At 39.8% G+C, this 9,611-nt stretch overlaps 1 non-coding gene across 1 annotated transcript; it reads right to left on the bottom strand.

The window, feature by feature from the left end:
- LOC117127555 lies at positions 1-107 on the bottom strand. Its single transcript, XR_004450575.1, has one exon. It is a non-coding gene; the product is annotated as a small nucleolar RNA R71 (small nucleolar RNA).
- Between the last annotated feature and the right edge of the window lie 9,504 nt (positions 108-9,611).

Here is a 9,611-nt window from a genome sequence, read left to right as displayed (position 1 = left end):
GAACTTCGGAACAAAATTTCCACATTCTCGCAGGAGGCTGGAGAGTCCTTCAAAGATGCGTGGATCAGAATTAGGTTCTTCCAGCGAGACTGTCCACACCATGGATTTAACGAAGTGCAGCTGTTAAGCACTTTCTTCCGAGGTCTCGCCTTACAGTATCAAATGGCTCTTGATACGGCGAGTGAAGGAAACTTCACTACTCGGAATCCGTTGGAAGCTGTGAGACTTATCGAAAACCTTGCTGACAGCAGCAGCACCAAAAACACTGACTCTGAATGGAAGAAGTCTGTAGCCTCTATCGGGAAGGAACCGATGGACGAAGTAAGAGCTAAGTTAGATGTGGTGCACGAGCTTCTTAGGAAGCAAGTCTGTTCAGCTGAAGGAGAAGTAGCAGATACGAAAGGAGAAGAAAATGTGAACTACATCGGAGGTACCGGATTCCAAAAATTTGGAAACCAGGGCGGAAACAGAAACTTCTTTGGAAATGGTCAAAGAAGTAACCAAAATTCACAATTTCAAAAACCCTTCAACAACAGCAAAAGCTACTCGAACTTTTACTACCAAAATCCACCACCCCAGACTCAGGAAAACAAGATCGAAGAGATGCTTGATCGAGTACTGTTGGGACAACAACAAATCACCGGGGATTTTAATGGTAAAATAGACTCCGCCTACAACAATCTGAACACCAAAATCGAGACCTTAGGGACTCAGGTGAGAAAACTTGAAACGCAAGTAATTCAGACGGGCGAGACTATAAATAGGCAAGAAGCTTTCGCTAGAGAGGCAGGAGCCGACAAAGGGAAACACCACGTAAATGCCATCATAGACGATGATTTCTGGCAAGTGGTGAGAAATAAAAAGCTTGAGGAAGGAGACTTCGAAATCGAAATCTCCATGAGTCTCGGCGGTTCTCAATGGTGTCGACCGATGTCGATGAACTTGCATCGATCGACAGACCATGACGAAGATCGATGAACGGATTACTCCAGTCATCGATCGACGTCGTCCACTAAATCGACTGATTGCAATGCAATTCGAATTCTAACTCATGAGGAATTCACAGCTAAGCATCCTCGCCCACCCTCCTCTTTCTATGATAAAATCGATCGATCGGTTGAGCTAACCATCGATCGACAGAGTGAGTCCGACGTCGATCGTCACAACACACCTCCCATCGATTGACAGGCACCTCTGACATACCGAGTGCAGTTACCCTCAATCGATAATGATTATATCAACGCACTCAGACCACCACCTAAACCATTAGCTGCACCACCCGAATCAAAACCCAACCCTTTAAATAGTTCACCAGAACCAGTTCAAGAAAATCAAGAAACTGTAGGGAAAAGGTTAAGGAAAAGAAAGGAGAAGATTCCTAAAAACCTTAAGAGGGAAGCTAACGATAAGGAGATGGATAGTTTCACTAAAGGAGTCCTCAGAATCCCAATCAAAAAAGCTTTTGATGAAGTTTACTTCACACACCGGTTGTGGATGTTCTTCAGAGAAACAAGGATAATTGAGGAGGACATTATGAGAAAGTTTCATCAAGTCAGAGAGAAGATGAAACACAGGATCACATTGACGAAGAAGAGTGATCCTGGTAAGTTTGCAATACCATGCGTAGTCAAGGGCGTTGAATTTCCCCATTCAATGTGTGACACATGAGCATCAGTTAGTATCCTTCCTAGAATCATGGCAGACCAGCTTGGTTTGACCATCGAATCTTCAACAGAATCCTTCACCTTCGTAGATCTTTCAGAAAAACGATCAGGAGGTATCATACGAGATCTGGAGGTACAGATTGGTAATGCCGTTGTCCCTGTAGATTTTCATGTCCTAGACATCGAGCTTAACTGAAATTCTTCACTTCTGCTTGGAAGATCTTTCCTAGCTAGAGTAGGAGCCGTATGTGACATGAACAAAAACAAATTGTGTCTGACGCTAATAGACCCCAACATCCACTACGACCCCATCCGACCTAAGAGGAAGGTTATTAATTCTGTGGATTACGGAAAAGAACTTGACTTCATTGGCGCATGCCATTGTGGAGCAGAGTATGAATCGGAGTACGAAACAGAGTACTCGGAATCGATCGACACCCCCACTTTTCCATCGATCGATTCCAATGATTCAACTGTGACCGATGACCGCAACAACACGTCACTCGGCGTAAAGCAGCCAGTTGACCATTTCACTCCACCTAATCATTGTTACCCCCACTCTGCCTTCCAACCTCCAAGCAAGAGAGGACATGATAATTATTTTATAGGCAGTTGGGCAGACAGTGGTTTCCATGAAAATTTTGCAGTTGACACTGTAATTACTTCATCTAACGAGGAACATACAGAGGAATACGATGAGGATTATTGGAAAGAACGTGCAATAGAAATGTCTTTGCAGGATGAAAGATTTGAAACACATAAATTCACAAACACGTTTCCAACATCGATCGCCGAAGTGCACTCCACATAGGTCGATACCCACCCTCGTCCAGCAAAACAACCGCTCACATTGATCGACACCCACACAGGAAGATCGATCGATATTCGCACCGCAGCGAAAATTCAGGAGCAGGAGAATATTCCCTCTCCAACTAGGTTTATAGATACCTATATAAATCGTTTTGCACCCCCGAAACCACCTCAACACACCAGAGCAGACACACAAGCAAATAAGATGAACACTCTTCCTTCTACATCAACAGGAAAATCCATGAAGAGCAATCATCTCAAGAACACAAGTTCTGCAGAAATTACAATGCCATCGATCGATGCATCTGCATCTACATCGATCAATACTACTCTAAACCCTAATCTTTCTATTTCTAAATTGAATGATAATGCAAACATTGATTACGGTTTTCTAACACCTGATGAATTTGGTATTTTCAGGGACCCAGATGGCAACGCACGTGCAATAGATGGAAGGATCTTACAAGTGTCCAGAAAGGACATAGCAGATATCCTTCAAGTAGCCAATGGACCTGACAACCTATTCTCACAGCAACGTGGCACTCCAGACGTCATTCAAACAGATCCTAACAACCACGTAGGAGTCGCCACAACATAAATCAATCCAGATCTGTCACGCCAACCAAAAGGGCAATCATCGATCGACGGGACAACTGAGACATCACTCGACAGGGTAACACCAACGTCGATCGATAAGGATGACCCGACGTCGATCGATAGACGTTACAAAATTGGAAACCGCGCTTTTGACATGTACAGAGCCAGAAAGTTCACTTGGGAACGAAGGGACGAGTATGGAGTCTACAGAGATGAGTGTGGACACGCACGAGGCGTAGCTGGTGAGATGATACCTGTCACAAAGAACGACATCAGGAAATTACTAGAAAGAGCATCTCTTTTTGAAGAGAGCCACATCTGTCTTCCAGAATATGCCACTTCCTTCACACTCACAAGACTGGCACCAGAACTCTACACCAAAGATGAAATCAATGAGATGGTGTTTGGTATTTGTGGAGCTCAAGAAAGACTGGGAGAGGAGCTCAAAACATTGGTAGAAGATGCACATCAACCTTTGGATAGAGGCTACAATGAGCTTTTCAGAAGTATGGCAGAAATGAGGACATAAATTGAGAGTTTACGTCAGCAACTTGAGAAGGAAGCCACGACCTCAACATCGATCGACGCACCACGTGCACCATCGATCGATGTCAGTCTTCCTACAGCCCAGATCCCTGCAGAACCGCAATGTTCAGCACAACACAAGGATGAATGGGAAGTCTCATACATCAACACAAGGATAAACGACGTGTACTACCCTCTCAACAACAACGTGGACTGGCTAAGCACTAAAATCGAGCTACTACAGCAAGATCTGGACACCATTCGCAAGAAGGACCAACAACTAGCCACATCGATCGACGTGTGTACATTCTCATCGCTCGACGCTAAGGTCTCAGCCATGAATGAGAGGCTGAGTACTTACGAGGACATGCATGACCGCTTTATATCACTAGTCATGATAGATTTAAACAAATTGTCTAGTCAATTACTTCATGCCCAAAAGGATATTGATAACATTACTAATAAAAAAATTTTGCAGGCAAATTCAGCATCGATCGACAGGCTACGAGGGCCTTGGATCGATGGCAAGAATCCTGTGGAGTTACTTTCTTACACAGCAGCAGAGGTTGACAAGATCACATCTAAGATCTACACTGCTATAGACAACATGGAGGAACGACTTGACAAACGCTGCGATGACATCTACTTTCCATTCGACAACAAAATCAGTGGACTAGACAGCCAAGCAGAATGGCTACAGAAAGAAGTCAAAGCCATTCAGAGGCAACTCGCAGCTCAGCACCAGATATCAGCATCGATCGACAGGACGCGAGCGAAATCGCTCGATGGTAAGTCACCAAGATCGACCGACGCACACATAATTGCATTGATCGACACCGAGTCTACACCAGCCGGCGAGCAGCTGATACACAAGACGATAAAGTCAATGCACAAGGAACTGACAGAACTTTCAGCATACGCCTATGACAACATAGGCTGGCACCAGGTCAGCATTGACAACATTCAAGATAGGCTACAGAACATCTCCAATGTACTTGAGAAGATGGATGACAAATAGACAAGAAATGATGAGGCCACAAGAAGCTTCATTGCATCATGGTCCAGAATGTGCAGAGATGATGTGGATGCTTGCTTTCCAACAAGCAGCTGTTTCTCCACCAAATAGCCAATCACTACCACAGTCAACCTAAATGACTATAACCAAGCGCTGAGTGGGAGGCAACCCACTATTAAGTATTTTATTTTGGTTTTATTAGCTAGCATTTATTTACTTTCGGTTTATTTCTTTCAGATTTAGGAGACCCAAGTAGGAGGACCTGAATATCGACCGCCGACGAGACGTCGACATCGCTCGACATGGACAACCACACGACGATCGATGTAAAATATTCCCATCGATCGATATCTACTCCGGTCAGATGTATCTTCCCTACTTGTTACATTTCGTACATCATGAACTATTTCATCATAACTCCGACTGAGTTACACTGGGACAGTGTAATTTAAGTCTGGGGGAGATTTACTGATATAGTTTATTTTATTCTTATATAAAAAGAATTTTAATAAATTATGCTTAGCTAATAAATTATGCTTAGCTATTGAAAATAGCGACTATAATCTTATATTGATTTAAACTTGAATATCCAACCAATCTTTAGCACCATTTTAGATTTACTGATTGCAGATAGTACTATAGATGCTAAAAAAGATCAACCTATCAACTACACACTTGCCTTGAAACGCATGAAGCAACCAAAGCTGATTTTCAACACTAAACCTGACATAACCGCTTGTCTTGGGCTTGGTATACATGGGATCGGATTCTTCAGACAAGTCTGGAAGGTAACGCCTGGTGTAGATTATTTATCATATTTTCTCTCTCTAAATTTCGATACTAAAATAGTTTAGTGAGTATTTAAAAAAAAATAATAATAATAAGATCTATTTTTTATTTAGGATGAGTCTGAACAGGACTTGGTGGCTAAAACCATTAAGGCTTGATTCATAAAGACTCCAATAAAAGAGTTCGAAACGGGACTTGGAGGCGGCAATCTTCAAGGCTCGCTTTCGCAAAGAACTCTTGGATATAGGTCAAAAAGAAGTGAACAGAACTTGGTGGCAACCACCATTAAGTTTTGATTCATGGAAGCCTGTCCAATCTTGGTCACTGATCCTGCAATCGAAGCAGACTTTGACTCAAGAGAGAAAATTAGAGAGAGAAAAACTAGGAACTAACTTTTACCTGCAGCTCCAGATACTTGTCTGAAATCCTTGCATCATATGATCGATACTCCCAGGGTAAAGCATTCACTTTATATTTATGCTAAGAAATAAAATCAGTAGAGGGGATGTCAGACGTGAATTGATGAGTTGTGTTATGTTAGAAATGGTTGCTAAGCTAGGATATTGCATAGTGTGCTTCTGTGATTAGGACTTTTTAAATGTGGTTGCAAAATTGTTGAGGAAAAGATTTCTTGCTTTAAAATCTTATGTCCCTAAAATTTTCAAACCTCTTTCAGAGAGACTGCCTGTATGTTTTGCTTGAGGACAAGCAAAAGGATAAGTCTGGGGGAGTTGATATACCTTGGATTTGACCCGTTTTCATCCATGGTATATAAATGTTTTACTATATACATATATATATATATATATATATATCTATGTTTTCTACTCTTCTAGGTATGTTTTCAGGTTCAGGTGCATTTCGGAGTAAAGCTATGACTTTGGAGCATTTTAGAGCTTAAAGGACATTTCACCCGAGCTGACCACGTAGAGGTCGACGAGAGGAAGAACAATCGATCGATGCGCATCAGTGCTGACGATCGATACCAGGAGATGCCTCGACAAATGAAGATTAATATCGATCGATGTACACAAGTACCATCGATCGATGTCGAGACATCAGACACGCGACATTTTGGATTCAGCAGACTTAAAAACCAAGGCCAAGCCAAATTACGAAAATGCCCTGACGAGTTTTTAACCTAGTAGATAATATACTGCCTAAGTGTTTTGACAGCGAGAGAGTTTTTTTGGGTAGAGACCTTCCTGCTACAAGTTTTGGAGAGAAGATCACTTGTGATTAGAACTCCTTGTTATCGTTTCTTTTCATCTATACTATGAGTTTCTATTTCTTTATTGTTATGAATTGCTTTGCTATGTCTGATAGTTCAATTATTAGATCCAGGGTTCAGATAGGTTTGTGGGATTAGCCCCAAATTATAGATCTGCCTTGTTGTGATATTCATGATAGATTTGTATTCATTGCTTGTTTTAGCCTTGCTAACTAGAACTTGATCATAGGATTGCATATTCAAACACCCTTGTTATCCCATCCTGACATCTATCTATCATATTAGGACTGCTAGAGAGGGCTAACCGCCAATTTAGTATCTTAATAGGGTATTTCATACTCGCGCATAGGCCTGGCTAGAATCCATCGATCGATGTTGTCAACTGACTATCGATCGACGTTGGCAAAGGTGTATCGGTCGACGTCCCAATAGGACCATCGATCGACACTCTCTCGTTGTCGACATACTAACCGTTGAGACACGAGATATAGCCTGTTAACCAGTGACACATGCGACAGCTGATCACTGAGTTAAGCGATTGAGCTCTAATATGTCATGCATGCAACAAATAGGCATCTACTGGTATTATAATCTCCAACACCTGAATAGTGGTCCTGCATCTAATATCATTTCCAACCAAGTTACGTTTACTAGTTACTTTGCTTGTTACTATTGCTATCTCATTTAAACATTTACAACCCTTAGAATTAATAAATACTAGATTTAATTGTTTCCTAGCTCCTTGTGGATTCGATCTCTAAGTACTACATCTGAACCTCTTTTGATGAGAGTAACACTCTTTAGGGTAATTTGAGTGGTATCACCCGGCGTGGTTCGGCCCAAACCCGCTAAGCCAGTAAATATTTGAGCCCAACCCAAAAATATTTTAGGCCTAAAATTCAAAGTCCGGCCCGGCCCTTATAGGGTTATAGGGCTTTTTGGGCTTTTCGAAAATTAAATTTTCATTGTTACTTTTATCGTTTTAATACATGTAAATTTTCATTAAAAAATAGTTTCATTCTTTGTTTTAAAATATAAAATGAGTTTAAACTTTTATTCTTTATCAAAAATGTTTTACTTTTTTCGTATGCTTTAAAAACATAATATAAACAAACCAAATTTAATAAGATTTAAATAATCAAATATAAATTATTACAAAACATATAAGAGAACAAAATTTATGATAAACATGGTTAAATGTTTCATATTTTGTAGTTTGAAAAAAAAACATGTTGTACATGAAAGAAGAGAGTACATTTGCAAAATTTAAAATGAGACACTTGTAATGATCAAACAATAATATGTATTAAAAACTTTTAGATTTGCTTTATTAGTGTTTGGATTAAAATATTAAAATTATATGTCAACACTAATAATAGTTTTGATTGCAAGAACGATAATATTTAAGCAAAAGTATAAAATTTCAGATTTTTGGAGCGGTTCTAGCCCAAACATGTTTAGGCCTAAAAAACCCAAAACTAAGATAAGCTTAGCCTGAAATACCCAATTTCTTTAGGCTTATAAAACTAAGACCAAGCCCGATAAATTTTAGGGCTGGGCGGGCTGTAACTGCGGACGTCGACCCAAATTGACGTGTCTAATTGGACCAGATAAAAATTGAGAGTGTTATATTATACTAACTAGGTGCGTATACCACGCGCTTGCGCGGGGTTGTTGATGGAAGTGTTGCTTTACGTAAAGAAAGTCAAGGTTGTTCCCCTCGAGCAATTTTCCATGAAATTTTTGTACTTTTTAGCTTGAGGTGGGTTCTAAACCAAAGGCTTGAGATTGAGATCCTTCGCTACAAAGTAATCGTCAAAAGTGATGTTGAGGTCCTTGCAAGTGAGGATGGTTTTGTAGTCACAATTGCTTGTAGCTTTATTATCATTAGATGAGAAAAAGTTAATCATTCATCATGATCAGAGAAATTATATAATCGAAACAGGAAATACATACGAACTACGACCAAAAAAATTCTAACCGGAAGTTAAGAGTGCTAGAGTAATCCAAACAATATTGCTTTCGGTCAAATTTTGGATCAACGAAAACATCTTCTTGCCGAAAAAATCCAATATTTTCTCCATTTGGTAAGATTCATCTGCACTATCACATGATGCTTGTCATAATGATTCCAATAAAACAGCAGAAGGAAAAAAAATATTTGAACTACCACTTTTCATGATTTACAAATATTAAAATATAGCAAGAAATTAATCATAAATCTTACCATAGACAGTGCACCTTACAACTCCAGTATTAACCATGCCAATAAGCACATTGCTGGTTTTGATCTCAAGAAACAGAAGTTTCTCAACCTCGAGTTGAAAATAGTGAGGAAGGAATTTAAAAAAAAAATACAGTGAGGAAGAGCAAATAAGAATACAGATCTGTTTAGGGAATTGTTATGAGGGCTGCAAGCGTTGTAAGCCACACATTTATAATAGTCAGACGATGATAACTGAAACAGTAGAAAAGAGAATCTGTTGAGAAAGTATTCATCTTTAGTAGTAGTTAAGAAGAGTAATAATAACAATTCATGTGGAAGATGTGGAGTGAATATACACAGTTAGAAAAGCAGTAGAACAGGTTGCATTCGGATTCTCTTTGTTTAAGGGAAGTGACTTGTGAGAGATGTGAAGCACTGAAGATTGTATAAAGCTCTCCAGATTCTACTCCATGATCTACTGAGTATCCGCATAGCATGTTTCCCATGTATTCTTGATTTGATCTTGCATCAGGGCCTTCATGTGATCTTATAATCATCTAAAGACGGTAAAAATAAACACATTAAAGTTTATATAATCACAAATGAAAACATCATTAGAAGCTTTACATTTACCTTTTAAGTTCAATTGTTTTAGAAAACTCTCAGTGCAATCAGCTCCCTAAAGAAGTCCCTTATAATTACTTTCGCTCAGACCATCACCCATCCACAGACACGACCATAAAACATGGTTAAGAGTTATATTCCCATCATCAT

The sequence above is a fragment of the Brassica rapa genome, chromosome A08 (genome assembly GCF_000309985.2).
Source record: "Brassica rapa cultivar Chiifu-401-42 chromosome A08, CAAS_Brap_v3.01, whole genome shotgun sequence".
NCBI lineage: Eukaryota > Viridiplantae > Streptophyta > Magnoliopsida > Brassicales > Brassicaceae > Brassica > Brassica rapa.
This window is presented reverse-complemented; position numbering and strand designations above follow the sequence as displayed.